Source organism: Suncus etruscus, chromosome 5, assembly GCF_024139225.1.
Source record: "Suncus etruscus isolate mSunEtr1 chromosome 5, mSunEtr1.pri.cur, whole genome shotgun sequence".
Lineage (NCBI taxonomy): Eukaryota > Metazoa > Chordata > Mammalia > Eulipotyphla > Soricidae > Suncus > Suncus etruscus.
The window spans coordinates 114,611,105-114,625,164 of NC_064852.1; positions in this window are offsets into that span (position 1 = coordinate 114,611,105).

A 14,060-nucleotide genomic window follows, 5' to 3' on the forward strand; every position below is an offset into this window, starting at 1 on the left:
TTTTGAGCTGCTGTTTATCTGCGAAGCCATGTATACTTCCTTCAAACCTGAAAGTGAGTTTTGCTGGGTGCAGTATTCTTGGCAAAGCATTTATTTCATTGAGTTTTGTCACTATATCCCACCACTGCCTTCTGGCCTTGAGTGTTTTGGGTGACAGGTCTGCTGTAAATTTCAAGGATGCTCCCTGGAATATAATTTCCCTTTTCAATCTTGCTGCTTGCAGTATTCTATCTCTATATGTGGGATTTGTCATGGTGACTAGGATGTGTCTTGGGGTGTTTCTCCTGGGGTCTTTTTTAGCTTGTACTCTTCGTGCATGCAGAATTTGGTCACATGTTTTCTTTAGCTCTGTTATTTTCTCTGTAATGATGTTCTTGACCGTTTATTCTTCCTGGAGATTATCTTCTTGGGTCTCTGGGACTCCAATGATTCTAAAGTTGTTTCTGTTGAGCTTATCAATGACTTCTATTTTCATCTGCTCATATTCTTTGAGTAACTTTTCCATTGCCTGATCCTTTGATTGAAGTCTTTTATCCAATCTCTTCTGCTGTGTAAATTTGTTATGCATCTCATCTTCCAGTGCACTAATTCTATCCTCAGCTGCTTTTAACCTGTTGGAAAGCTCATCCATTATGTTCTTCAATTTGTCTACTGAGTTTTTTAGACCTGTTATTTGACCTGATATTTCAGTTTGGAGTTTTCTAATTTCTATCTTCATATTCTCTTGATTTTTATTAGTGTTCTGATTTATACTTTTTTTGAGTTCTGTGAGCAACTTCCATATTTCTTCTCTAAACTCCATTTCTGAAGACTGTTTAGGCGGTTGGCCATTGTTGGGTCATCAGAGTTTCCATCTTCATTCTCTATGGCTGAAGTTGGTCTGCGTAGTTTCCCCATTGTAACACGTATGCTGTGGGTTTTTCTACGTGTTGTGGTGGTACTCATTGGCTAGGTGGAGTGCGCTGCCGCAGCACTCCTCTGCTTCTACCCCTTATAGGTGGGCTTACGGGGGCAGCAGCGTCAGCTTTATCCACAACTCCGGCCGGGAAACACTCACCTCAGCTGAGGCAAGCCATCAGGGTATGAATACCATAGAAGATCAAAGTTCCCAGGTTGAAGCAAGCCCGGGGAAGCCACAAAATGTCTGCTAAACTTAAGGGGCCCAGCAGAGTCTTTCTTATCTACAACTCCGGCTGGAAAGACACACCTCAGCCGAGGCACACCCTCAAGGGATTAATGCCAGAGAAGATCAAAGTTCACAGGTTGAAGAAAGCTGGGGGAGGCCCCAAAATTCTGCGGAGTCTAAGGGGCCCAGCAGTCCACTTTATCCACAACTCAGGCCTGAAAATACTCACCTCAGCCGAGGCAAGCCATCGGGGGATAAATGCTTAGAAGATCAATGTTCTCAGGTTGAAGCAGCCCGGGGAAGCCCCAAAATGTCTGCCGAGCTTAAGGGGCCCAGCAGAGTCTCTCTTATCCACAACTCTGGCCGGAAAGCTAAGTCTTCTATAAATCTTGAGGATGCTTCTTTGTATGTAATTTTCCTTTTGAGCTTGCTTTTTCAGTATTTATTCCTATCTGTGGGATTTATCATTGTGACTAGGATGTGTCTTGGGTGCTTTTCTTTGGGTCTTTTTTAATTGGTACTCTTTGAACATGTAGAATTTGGTTATATACAGTTTATAGTTTTGGTAGTTTCTTGCAGTGATGTCCTTGACTGTTGACTTTTCCTGGGGATTTTCTTCCTTGTTCCTGGAACTCCAATGATTCTTATGTTGTTTCCATTGAGTTTATCAAAGCCTTCTATTTTCATCTGTTCACATTCTTTAAGTACTTTTTCCATTATCTGATCATTTGCTTTAAGGTTCTTTCCAATCTCTTCTGATTTATGGAGTTGTTATGCATCTCATCTTCCAGCTCACTGTTTCTGTCCTCAGCTGCTGTTACTCTGTTGGAGAGGTTTTCCATTGATCTTTCATTTCATCTACTGAATTTTTCAGATCTGTTATTTAAGTTTGGAGTTTTTTTATTTCTATCTTCATATCTTCTTGATTCTTATTTGTGTTCTGTTCAGCTTGATCTATGCTTTCTTTGTTTTCTATCAGGATCCTACATACTTCTTTTCTAATCCCCATCTCTGAGAAGCTAATTAGGTGGTTGGCACTTTTTGGGTCATGAGAGCTACCATCTTCATTCTCTATGCCTGGTGCTCACTTGCATTGTTTCCCCATTGTCAGACTTGTTGTGTGTGTGTGTGTGTTTGTTTGTTTGTTTGTTTTAATGTGTAATAGTTCATTGGCTAGAAGTTGCAAGTGGCCATGAAGCAGAGCAGTAGCACTCCTCTAGCTCCACCCTGCTTGGGTGTTTCCAGGTCACCTCCGTCTCTCAGCTTCAGCCAGGGCTTCTCAGCTGGGGTTGTTCTCAAAGCCACAGCAATGATCAGGCTGCTACCCTTTGGAATGGGGTTGGTGGCAGAGACCTAGCTCTACCCTGCTTGGGCATTACCAGGTCACCTCAGTCTCTCAGCTTCAGCTGCGGCTTCTTGGCTAGGTTTGGTCTCAAAATTATAGCAATGATCAGGCTGCTGCTCCTTGTTGTGTAGGCAGTGGTGGAGGCGGTGGCAATCTCTAATTGGGGAAGTCTTGATTGATGACTAGAAATCTATAGGAATCTAAAATCTAGAGTATTTTTAGTGACAGAAGATATTAAATATAAACCTAAATTCCACAAATTAACATAAAATCAAATGACAGATGCATTTCTGATAAGCACGGAAATGAATATAGATTGGGGCAGGTGGCTGGAAATTGTCTGGTCAGACTAGAGTGTAAAAAATGTAAAGATGCAACGGGTTGAGGGAAGATGTCAAGCAGTGTGACAGAACTGAGAAAAAAATGTTCACGGCTTTTAAATTGCTATGATACAAAGGTATTTATTTTAGCACGGGATCTGAAAATGACTCTATGCAAAGAAATGACATAATCTACATTGCAATTTACTATCTGTAAGCAAACAAACCTTGGTGAAGTTCAAAAGAGCTTTATTAGTGCCAAAGATGCTGCTCAGTGCTAAGCCACATGTCCTGCAGGTATGAGGTTAGGATCAATAAAGTTCACAAGGTGGGGGCCAGTGTGACAGTGCAGTGGGTAGTGTGTTTGTTTGCATATGGCCAACCTGGGTTTGATCCCAACAATCCAACTAGTATTCTGAGCCTGCCAGGATTGATCCCTGAGTTCAAAAAGAGGAGTAAGTCCTGAGAACTGTAGGGTATGCCCCCATGAGAAGACAACAAATATTAAACAAATTTGGAATATGGGACATTTCAGAAGCTTTGACACAGTTAATTGTCTTCAGAATATTTAGTGAAGAGTTAGAGTTCCCATATTTATACACACATACACACATAACACAAGATTGAGCAAGAGTTAATACCCAACTCTTATTCCTCTACCTTTTCTAGACTTTTTGATTTGTCTAGAGATTGTCATTTCACTGCCACTATCCTGTATGTTATTTTTATTTTTACATTTATTTTACACATTTTATTCGAAATAGCACAAATCTGAAAAATAATCAAAAGATGAATGGACAGGTTGGGCAAATAGTACAGTGGGTAGAGAGGCAGCAAGCAGTTGATTCTGGCTTCACCCCTACAATGGTTCCCCAATCTCCACTAGGAATGGTCCCTGAGCACAGAACCACAGATCATGGACCAAAACACTGGGCAGGAGCCAAAAATGAAAGGGACTAGGGGGAAAGATGAAGGGACAAAGTCAACTATATTCAGATTTTAGAGTGCTTTTGAACAACTACCAAGGCCTTCACACTCAACAATGTAAACTGAGTTAAGGAAGGCAGACATGAATCTATTCTGTATGCTTATGTGAAATTCTATGCAGTATGGTTATAACCCTATTATTATATATTAATAATATATTCATTCAGTATGATTATATAAACTGTATCCTGTATGATTATTTCTATACAATGATATCTATTATCATTATACTTATTGTGTATGGTTATATGAAATTATATTCTGCATATATGATTATATGCCATCTATTATAATATTTTATATTGTATTTAATAATATTTTTTTTTTTTTTTTTTTTTTTTTGTGGTTTTTGGGTCACACCCGGCAGTGCTCAGGGATTATTCCTGGCTCCAGGCTCAGAAATTGTTCCTGGCAGGCACGGGGGACCATATGGGACGCCGGGATTCGAACCGATGACCTCCTGCATGAAAGGCAAACGCCTTACCTCCATGCTATCTCTCCGGCCCCGTATTTAATAATATTTAATAATATTTTATTATCATATCTTTTTTTCATTTTTTCATTTTTGTTTTCTGGGCCACACCTGGTGACGCTCATGGGTTACTACTGACTATGCGCTCAGAAATCTCTCCTGGATTGAGGGACCAAATGGGATGCCAGGGATCTAACCAGGTTTGTCCTGGGTCAGCTGCGTGCAAGACAAACGCCCTACCGCTTTGCTATCACTTCAGCCCCTATTATCATATCTTTTATATGTTATGTATGATTATATGAAATTCAAGAACAGGCATAGTCTTCATTGAGAGTTCTGAGTGACCGGTTGGGGGGATACATGACAGTAAATATTTTCCATTTGTAATGGTTCTCTGAATGTTAGGTTGTTTAGTTTTTTTTGTTTTTGTTTGTTTGTTTGGGGACACACCCAGTGGTGCTCATGGTTACTCCTATATCTGTGCACAGGAATTACTCGTGGTGGTGCTCATATGAGTTGCTCAAGATGGAACCTGGCTTGGCTGCTTGAGAGGCAAATGCCCTACCTGCTGTATTATCTCACCTGCCCCACGTTGGGCTGTTTTTGCTTGTTCCAGGCTGAGTTCTGGGTGGGATATCTGGTTGGTTATAACTTAAGTCATGTGCCCTGAATCTAGCTGCCAGGGTTCTAGAGAACAACTAACTGACTTCTTATATGAGGGCAGTAGTTGTTTTCAAAGAAAAAAAAAAAAAGAAATCCATATATTAGAAGTCTACAAAAATAAATAAATAAATAAATAAATAAATAAATAAATAAATAAAATCTAATCAAGTACCTATCTTAAGAGTCTTAACTGAAACCAAAGTGCATGGTCACTTCTGTGACTGTGAAATGTCTCAGAAGAAAGCAGAAAAATTGTTCAAAAAGAAAAGTCCACCATAAATAAAAGGGGGGGACAATGTAGTTTGGATAAGATCCAAGCCCTGAATTTTTTCTATAAGTGTCATTTGCATATAAACTCAGCATAAAAGAGGATGCTGAAATTATGTAATATATGCAAATAAACATCTGTAATTATTTTCTAGGCAAATGTACATTATAATAATTTAGTACTTTGGGGACAAGTATTAACTTCTTCAGTCTAACATTGAGCCACATTTATACTATTTTTATGGATGACTGGATATGTGATTTGAATGAGACTAAGAAGTTGAATTATATACCCAGAAAGGACTATAGAAGTATATAATTCCACCTACTGCATGCTATATATAAAGCACCTAGCAAAAAAAATTCTTGTTTTAAAATAGCTGCTAGGGGCCAGAGTGATAGCACAGTAGGCTTGGTGCTTGCCTTGCATACTGTCAACCCTGGTTCAATACCCCACATTCCATATGGTGGCCTGAGCCTCTAAGGAGTAATTGCTGAGTGCAGAGCTAGGAGTAACCCTTGAGCACCACATAGTGTGGCTTATAAAACAAAATTGCCCTCAAATTAGATTTAACCATCTTTCAGTTGTCATATAAATATTCTAGCACAGCTAAGTTACCTCTAGAGCTATGAATCTGAATCTTCAAAGTAATGCAAAGTTTCATTAAAACTTGATTATTTGAATAGAAACTGAAATTGAGGTGAGAGAAAACACAAATAAGTTCATAAAATTTATATCGTGAAACATCTCAGCAATTGCTAAATATAAAGGTTATGTCTATCATGTTGGAAAATGGCAGAAAGTTTTCACCCGTTTCAAATAATTGGGCATCATACTGATGGGTAAAATTGTGCATGCTAGTGATTCCCATACTAATGTAGAGAAATTGACAAGATGCTGTTTAAAGGAAGCCAAAGATTCCTTGCATCAACATATCATACTGAGAATAATTACACCACTGCTTTGTTACCCTTAGCTTTGTGCCATTTATTATAATATCCACCTACTTTCCAGGGTTCTGTTTGTTTTGCATAGGACAGCAGTTCTGGGAAATATATATTTGTAAATATATATTTACAAATATGGTGGATGCTAATATGCTTTTTAACTAAGATCAAAACTTAGTAATCTGATAAATGTTGTTACTACTGAAGGTGCATTTATTTCTGACCCTTACTTTATATTCATTAGACATAGCATGATCAACATGAAATTATGGGCAAATCTGTCTAGAGATAACCTTTTACACATCCATTAGAGAAGACAACAAGTAAATTTTCATTCAAGTCATCCATCCTCCTAGGAAACATTATCAATAAATTTTTTAGTGTTCTATTATGCATATGGGTAAGAGTATCTATGTGTTTGTTATGCATATATAGATATATTTGTTATATACACAGCTATTCCTGGGACAGAACAAAGTAAGATGGTCCAGTTAGTTCAAGATTTCTTCAGTAATATCTATTCAAGTAGTCTGCTATTATTGACATAACATTTCATATTTTCAAGACAATTTTCTAACACTTAATCCTTAGAACATCAGTGTTAGAAATAAAGGTTCCATTTTGTCCACAGACAAAGGCACAACAATTAAGAAACTTCAAGCATTTGACAAACCAGTGACAGATACAGAATTAGAAAATATGGTCTTTGACTCTGAATTATTTTCAAGCCTATGATGCTTGTTTTTCTCTTACAAACTGACCTCTCCCTTTAGGTATGATCTTTATTATATCTCGACAGATCTAATAGAACCAGGGGTCTGCGCAGGGTATGTGGAGTGGGGGAAACTAAAATTGGATTGAGTTGATGTGAACAGACGTTCATGATGACGTTAATTTCCAGAAGAGCTATTCCTGCTATTGAATTGTCATGCACCTCTTTGCACATCACAGGACTAGTTTTCTGGTGGCCCTGGGGAAGAGAAATCTGGTAACAGAAATGTGAAGAGCATTAGGTTTCCACCCAATGAGGTGAATGTTGTAGACCAGGATATTCAGACAGATTGAAACTAGAAACAAGCATGCACCCCCCCCAATTTAAAAAAAATAGTGAATATTGTAATAAGTTGAGACCTGTCTGACTTTTGTCATCAATGTTAATTAATAGTGCAGGTCGGTTATATTTATTGAGCCTACACAGGTGCACTGCAGGACTGGGGGATGGCTGTCCCTTTTACAATAATTATTGCCAGACAAACTGGTGGAAATGAGAACAGGATACTTATTCTTAAAACTAGCTTCAGATGTCCCTTTGGAGCTGACAAATTGCTCAGGTGAAAGTCATCCCCTGCCAGGTTTCTGTGATTTTTCCAGCTTCGTGCAACTTTTCATTTTCTTGTTTCTTGTCAAGAACACAGAAAAAGAGCCCACCTAATACCTCTGGGAGGGCATTTATAGTTTGGCTGCAAAGTGGAAGTGCTGGGGAAGTCAGGGGAGGGTTGTCTTTCACAACTGGCTTTGGAGATTTGTCAGCTGCATGGTGACTAGCTGACAAATAACAGCATGGGGTGATTTTTCCCACAAATGGAAAGTGCTTTTGTTCTGCGGGGGAGAGTGAAGAGCCACTGATTGAACTCGAGGGCAACTGTGAAGGACTCTACTCAAGAGGGAACAGACACACGGATAAGATTATCAAGTGTCACTTCATCATGTTAAGGAGCAAAATCTTCATATCACATAGTACAAACTTTAGGCTCAGAAGATAAATCAAGAAATACAGGGGCCGGAGAGGTGGTGCAAGTGGTAAGGCGTCTGCATTGCCCGCACTAGCCTAGGACAAACGCAGTTCAATCCCCTGGCATCCCATATGGTCCCTCAAGCCAGGAGCATAGCTCCTGAGTGCATAGCCAGGAGTATCCTCTGAGCATCACTGGGTGTGGCCCGAAAACCAAATATATATATATATATATATACATACACAGGGGCACATGTGTTACTTGGGTACATGGTGCCCAAGCACACAAAGTCCCCATCTCCCCTCCTGAGTTGGGGGCTTTCTTATTTTCATGCTGGGCTGTGTACCAGGGTACTCACTCTCTCTCTCTCTCTCTCTCTCTCTCTCTCTCTCTCTCTCTCTCTCTCTCTCTCTCTCTCTCTCTCTCTCTCTCTCTCTCTCTGTCTTATCCTCTCCCTCCCCTTCCTCAGGACCTCCAAATAAAGTATATTAAAAAAAGAAAAGAAAGAAAATACAAATAGGAATAAGAAAAACATCTGAGATTCAACAGGCAATTATTTGCTTTGTTTTGAGATAGCCCATGTCACTGAACTCAATCTATTTAGAAATATGTGTTTGGAAATACGTGTCCTATGGAGAAAAAGTGGAATGCACATAAGCAATGTGCCTTCCATCATGTGATTCCCCAGTGTGAGGCAACATTAGCAAACATTTGGATTTGACCTGCAGTCCCATAAGAAACCAAAATCTCAACCCCTCATTAATACTGTGGAAACTGACCAAGAAAGAAACTGATTTATTCTGCCCAAATGCCCACAATAGTTATTTGCAAAATAAAAAATATGTGCAAACATTTTACTGACAAGACTCCTGTTGGATATTAGTGAATATTTGGGACCGTGCAAATCATTTGCACTTAAAAATGTTTTGTTGTTGTTGTTTTTGTGAAAGCAACAGAAAACATTAGTATGAGTGGGTTAAACAAATAGGGGTTGTTTTCCTTGTGGGATGTAGTGTCTGGTATGAGCAGACACCAGTGTATGTGTGTGTATGTGTGGGATGTGTGTGTGTGTGTGTGTGTGTGTGTGTGTGTGAACAAGCACGCGCACGTGCATTGGCTTCTTTCAGCATTGAAACAGGCTATTTCATTGTCTTCTCGTGTTCAATGCTTTGTGATCACAATACTGCTGTAGTATCTTTAAGCACCAGGTACCCACAAAAGAAAAAACCAAGGAGGAAGCATCTGTTACATTTCTCCTTTCAATCCTGAAAGCAATGTTTTCGCAAAGGTTCCCAGCCAACTTGGGCTTATATCTCACTGAACAAAATGGACCGTGAGACCCTTTGGAGCAAGAAAGGCAAAAGAATGGAATGTTTCTTTCTGGTTTCTTTATTTTTATTCTTTCCTGTGGAGTCAATAGAGAAAAAGATACAGTAATTCACTATCCAACACCTTACCCAAAAGCTCCCAAACAGTTAAGATGTTTAGTTATGTATCTATCCAACTAATATTTCTGCACTCATTGTTATCAGGCATAAATAGCTTTTGATAGTTACTTTTATTAAAAAATAAAGCTACTTGAAGCCCTTTTTTTTTTTTTTTAAATATTCCTGCTTTTCCTGCCCACACTGTTGGAGTGCAAGGTTAGTTTCCATGTTGGCTTCTCTGTTTATGATATTCTCTTAGGTAACTCCCTCAGACACAAACTTTTGATAAATACCAGTTAACGGATAACTTACATTTTTACTTTTTCTAAACTAGACTCTCCTTTTAGGCTTCAAAAACAAACTCTTGATTTGATCTCATCACTAGGAGAGCTCAAAGATAACTCAGGTTTATCATTTCCTTAAATTAATAGAGACCCTTCAGCCCTTACATCATCTGACTCTTGTCCTCTTTCAGGATCAACTCTTTAGACTGAACCCATATTTTAACCAATTGCATAAACCAAGGTCCTTTTTTGTTCCAAATCCAATATATTGGCTCTGATTTATGTCTCAAATCCATATATTTTTCTCCAACCTCAGCCTGTTTCAGGGAAGCAAGATAATTTCCCTGTGCTTTGAGCCACCTTGCTACAAAAAAATCTACTCTGTCCTTGGTCCCTCTATAAACTCTGCACTTTTGCCAGATGAACCCAAATTCAATTGACACCATTCTGTGTGATCACAAGAACTGCTTCCCTTGTAGGGGCACCTCACACCATCTTTGGCAGTTTAAATTCCTAATACACACCTTCTTGCAGTATTTGTCTTTCTTTGCTCCTTTTAACAGCCTGAATGCTACACAGAGTTTTCTCTGTCCTCTTAGATGGCTATTATTTATGGACAGCGAACTGAGTAATTTCTTATTATCCTTAAGGTCACAATTCAAATATGACACTTTGAGGCATGTCATTCTAGACTCTTTCCTACTGCATACACATATAAATTAGACAGACCTTTGTGTCATTCAGATCACATATTATACCATATCACAGTACCTTCTCTTTGCATATTCTTATAAAAAAGAATAAAAAGAAATACGAAATGTTATAAAATTGGTTAATATTTGCAATTATCTAGCTAAAATTTTATCTTCACCAAGGGATTAGTAATTTTTTTCTTCCCCTGTATTATACATGCTACAATAATGCCTGGTACTTTGTATTCAAGTTGGGGAGCCAGACATATAAGCCCATTAATATGCATTCAAATAACACATATTTCCATCATTTTCATCTACCTGACATAAATCTGAAGGCAAAATCCCTCCCATGCCAATCTGAAAAATGGACCAGGGTCTTTCTGTCATTGTTCAATGTCAATTCCCCATGCACCTCATCTAACTTAAAATTTTTCATTAATATTTTCAATATTATGTGTTCACAGATTTCCATGATCTTAAGTTTTATTTACTGTTTCCAAATAATATATGTGACTAAAGCATCCAGGTATGTGAAGACAGAGTTCTTTCTGGTAGGACTCTTAAATATAATGACAATTAATGCAGTAGAGGTTATTCAAAGAAGGTTTACTCATTGAGAAAGGAGATTCCTGGTCACGACTGGGATTTTAGGATCATTTTAACTTTGAATCAAACTATTCTTATGCCAGCATAAATTGCTAAATTTTGAAGGAGGACACATTCACCATTGATAATAGGACAAGAATTGCCAGCAACTCTAAATTTAAAGAAAAATCTGTAAATAGAATAAGAGTGCAAGTCTAAATTCAAAAAGTCAAGAATAGTTGTTTCTTGCCGTGTGTTAGGAATAGAATTGGGGAAACAATTCTTTATAAATATGGATTATTTTGGTAGTAATCCATCTCAACAGAAATATGAAAAACTTTTTTGACTCTTTTCCATTTAAATATGCAACTTTATCACATATAGATCTCACTCTTCTAGTGAGATCACCCCTATCATCAATCTGCTGTCCTTGCTAGATACTCTAGGAATAATCATAATAAAATAATAGAAATTTGTTCTATTTTGGACAAACCAACTTCTCACTGACTGTTCTAGCAATATCTTTCCCTTCTCTTTTACTTTTGGTGGGAATGTTATGTTGCATAGCAGGGTAGGAAGACAATTTTTTATATCATTCTTCCCAAACTTTATTAGGCTGTTTTCCAAACTTTTATAGATATGAAGCTAAAGGGTGTGCAAATTTTTTTTCTTCTTGCCCCATGTATAGGTCCCAGTTTATTATCTAAGAAGACTGAGATTATATAGCTAGTAATCAATGGACTCGTATGCCTAAAATAAGAAAAGGAGAAGAAGGAGATAAAAGGGGAGAAGAAAGAGGAGAAAAATGAGGAGGAGGAGGGGGAAGGAAATAAATGAGGGGGAGGAGGAGGAAGAGAAAGTGAAAAAGGAAGATAAGAAGGAGAAGTGTACTTAACAAAAGATGGATTCACTAGGTTTCAATTTTAAACCGAGGCATTTAAGTGGTAATGAAGATTCTAGTGACCAGGTTTCCTTAAAGAAATGCATAAGTTTTGCTTTCAGCTACTTCCCTTTTTGTTTGTTTGTGGAACTCACCTGGTGGTGTCAGTCTCATTTCTGGTTCTGTTCTCAGGGAATAATCTTACCTAGCAAGGATTGTGGGACCAATATAGAGTGTTAGGGATCAAGCCTGGGTCAAGCAAGTGCAAGAAAAATACCTCACATGCTGTAGTGTCTCCCTAACCCCTCAGTCAAACTTTCTGAAATATAAAACAGTTAATTTTTCCTTATATTTCACACTAGATCCATAGACTTCTGCCATATGTATAAACACTATAATATTCTTCACAAACTTTATTTATCTAAATAACAATTTTGATGATGATAACAAAGTTTCTGTAGCTTAAAATTATAAATCTTAATTGATTCTTACCCAGAAGCTAAGGAACATACAAACACATAATTCGCCCTTAATAAATTCTGCAGTGCACATTATTTAATGATATGAAAGTTTTCTGCCTACTCATTCCATGCAATCTTTTACTTATAAAGAAAATATCAACTGCGTAATTTACTAGGGATCTTATACAGGATTACAAGTAAAGATTATGACAGGAAATTATTGACTCCAACGGAAACATTTTAAAACATTATGGTTGAATGCCTTAACCTTACCACATTTAAAATAACCTCTCAGTTTTTCTGCCTATAGAAGTTCCTGGATACAAAGGGTGAACATCCTACGGAGGTACCTCAGTGCTGAGTCACACGAGGCACCATACTCAGCTTGCATTATGAAAATGTCCGGATAAAACTCTTTAACACACCCTTTATCTCTAGATTATGCCTTCTTTTAGGACCTGAAATGCATGACCAGCCAGACCACCGAAGCAACAACCGTGACCTATAGATTTTTACTATAGGGCCTAAGCATCGAACATGTTCAGGCAAACTAACATGCCCTTGCTCTTTTACCCTCTCTTCTCATTACTTTATATTGTTTTGTTGTTGTTGTTTAATTGTTGGTTTGTTTTGTTCTATTTTGTTTTTCCTTTTCTCTCTTCTTGTCTCCCTCTTCCACCTTCTCCTCTCATTATCATCAATTCAATTCATGTCAACTAAAAACCACAGTTACCTCCTCTATAGGAAAGGAAAGAAAGCTGATATATAGGGTGCTGCGGACAATACTGCAAAGGGTAAACGCCTATATAGATAGACCTCACTAACACAATGGTTAGTGCTCGAGACACGAAACCTATACATATCCCAAAGTTGATCTATTAGTTTCCTTTCCTTTCAAGTACTATACCTACCTATCTTTCTGTACTCAGCGTATCTCTTGCCCTCCCCACCTCTCTACATTAATATATACCTAAGCTAACTACTATAATATATGTTTATATGTGGGCAGGAGCACACAGAGATAGGAATCCTCCTTAAGAGACAAACCTGAACCACAAACAACCCATACCTATACCCTATATAACCCCTCCCATGAAGTATTCCCCTCTCCTCCATCAGAAACCTGACTATTCCTTTACCCCTTAATCCAATCCCCGATATCCCCACCATATTATAACTCTTCACCCTCAGTTCTTAACCCATTAGGCATCAAGACCAACCTCCTACTCCAACGAACCAGTACCCAATACCCAAGTGAAGAGACACCCACTCAAACTCACACCTTGTTCCCAGCAAGAAAATACAACCAACAACCCTACTGACTCATCCAGTGTGGCCCTCCTAGTCACCTCTCCCTAATGTGGACTGTGGCTTGATACCACATTAGCTCCAAAAGGACATCCAGTGCAAGAACTCTACCCAAAACCTCCTTGCCTGGAGCCCACAACTCACAAAAGAAATCTCAAAAGACAATAGGGAAGCCTATACTATCATCATAAGTATAGACCTATATAACACTACCTCTTATACTGTTTCTCCCCAAATGTAAAGTAATCTCCTGTATCACTTTCTTCCTTTTTCTTTTTTCCCCCCTTGTTCGGTTTTTTTTTTTATTTGTTTTGTTCTAGATTTTGTTTTTTGATGTGATTTGGTTTTTTTGCTTCTTTTGGGTCACAGCTGGCGGCGCTCAGAGGGTGCTCCTGGCTCTGTGCTCGGAGGTTGCCCCTGGTGGGCATGGGGACCCCATGTGGGATGCCGGGATATGAGCCACCGTCCTTCTGCAGGAAAGATAGACACCTTGCCTCCATGCTATCCCTCCCGGTCCCACTTTATTCCTTTAATTATGTTTTTTATTTAATCTTTTTTT